This window comes from Gossypium hirsutum, chromosome D05 (assembly GCF_007990345.1).
Source record: "Gossypium hirsutum isolate 1008001.06 chromosome D05, Gossypium_hirsutum_v2.1, whole genome shotgun sequence".
NCBI classification, from domain to species: Eukaryota; Viridiplantae; Streptophyta; class Magnoliopsida; order Malvales; family Malvaceae; genus Gossypium; species Gossypium hirsutum.
The window spans coordinates 15,053,917-15,056,315 of NC_053441.1; positions in this window are offsets into that span (position 1 = coordinate 15,053,917).

Genomic DNA, 2,399 nt, shown 5'->3' on the forward strand with positions numbered 1-2,399 from the left:
AAAAAAATGTAATGGCTTGAATTTTCAGAGGTGTCGGAACGGTGATTCGAGATCACTAAATTCGACAAATGGGTAGAAAATATTATTAATTTAGTAAGTATAAGTTAAATATGAAGTTAGGAAAATTTTTGAAATAGTGAATAGTGCACTAGAAATAAATATTAAATAATTAGAATCGAAATGAGGTATCAAGACCTCGGGGATTTTAAACTGAATATTTATGGAGTGTTAAAAAGTTAGTATTAAAGTTTCGTTAAGAAATTTTAAAGTTCCGATAATTAATTGAACAAAAAGGACTAAATTGTAACAAATGCAAAATTTTGGGAAATGATTAAATAGCTTAAATGATAAAAGGAAGAGGGCTTAAAAGGCAAATAGACCCAAGGTCTATTTGGGCTGGACGGCAGAGGCATGAAATCAGCAAGAAAGTAAGGAGAATTAAGGGAAAAATTGGAAAATTGCAAAATTTGCTTAATAAAGTTAGGACCCAAGTGGAATTATCTAGATTTCTCTTCATTTTTCTGAATTCTCATCAGCTAAAACACCATGGAAGGGCTTCTTCAAGCTGGTTCTTCATATTTTTATTACAAGTAAGTTCAATTCTTGACTATTTCTTGAAATTTTTGTATTTTTAAGACTTTTACAACTAGGCCCACTTGTTAAATCCATTAGTTTTTGATTTTATGAAAGAAGTTGAAAGTTGATATGAATATGTGCTGGAAGTATATGATGATTTAGCATGAAATTAGAGCTTTAAATTGTTCATATGCTGATTTTATTGAAAGAATTGAATAGAAAGTGAATGTTTGGGACCTAATAGTAAAAGAGTTTGAAGATAGAGTTATATGTGGAAATTCTGAATTTCAATAGTTGTGTAACAACTTATAATGTCTAGTAAAGTACTAATTGAGAAAATTAGATTAATTGAGGGGTTAATTGAGAAAGGACCGAATTGTATAAACTGTGAAATTTGGGGCAAAATGGAAATCAACATTTTGCACTAAAGCAGTTTTGGACAGCAGCAGTAGTGTAACTTTGAAAAATCACCAAAATTGTAGAGATTGAATTAGAGGATGAATAAAATATGAAACTAAAGCTTATTGAGTCTAGTTTCTTATAAAAGAAATGATGTGAGCAATGGAATTGTAAATCATGAGATATAATAGATTTTGTGAGACAAGGTCAGAATGAATTCGGGTTCCCCTGTTCTGACTTTGGAAAATCATTAAAAATTGTACAAAAATGATTATGAGTTATAGTTTATATGGTTAGAATCCTTAATGAGTCTATTTTTAGAAGAAACAAGCTAAAACATCATCCGAATTCTGTACAATGAGATAATTAATTTTTAGTGAAGAGTGGTCGGAACTGTCAGACAGCGAAATAGGGGAAAATTTAAAGAATAAACTGTACTATTTGGCTGAACCAAAAATTATGAAAATTTTATGGTATGAAGATATGTGAGTCTAGTTTCAGGGAAAATTAACGGATCTTAATTTGGAGCTCTGTAGCTCCGGATAAAAATACTTTAGTGACTCTGACTCGGATAAACAGCTTTGAATATACATGTTAGTGAATATTGAAATTATGATTAATGTTGTTTAAGTGTGTTATACACATTAAGGATGTGGAATGGAGAGGAGGAGGAGGAAAATTGGGAAATATATGAATGATTCGTGTATAAATGGTCATATGTTTGATTATAACTCATAAACGATGAAATATGAATGATGCTTATTTTTGTGCATTATTGGTCATGGTTTAAGCTCATGTGTGAAAATAAAGTTTCATAGTATGTGTGTATGGTATATTCAGTATATGATTTGGCATGAAATAATACCATGAATGGTTTATGAATTAACACATGTTGGTAAGCCTGATATATGAATAAATGATCAAATTGAGCGGAACGCCGGATTTGAGTACTTCTGATCAAATGACAAAGTGATAAGTGGTAGCTTTAGCTACACTTATCTGATCAAGTGACAAGTGGAAAGTGATAAGTAATAGCTTCGGCTATACTTATCTGATCAAGTGACAAAGGGATAAGTGATAGCTTCGGCTACACTTATCTGATCAAGTGACAAGTGAAAAGTGATAAGTGATAGCTTCGGCTATACTTATCTGATCAAGAGACAAAGTGATAAGTGATAGCTTTAGCTACACTTATCTGATCAAGAGACAAAGTGATAAGTGGCTACACTTATCTGATCAAGAAACAAAGTGATAAGTGGCTACACTTATCTGATCAAGAAACAAAGTGATAGGTGGCTACACTTATCTGATCAGGGACAAGTGATAAGTGATCATACGTAAGACCATAGTTATACTATGGCAAAGTGAAAGTGAAGTACTCAATTTTCCGTGACCGTTCCCTAATTTGATTAAGGATGGTAAGT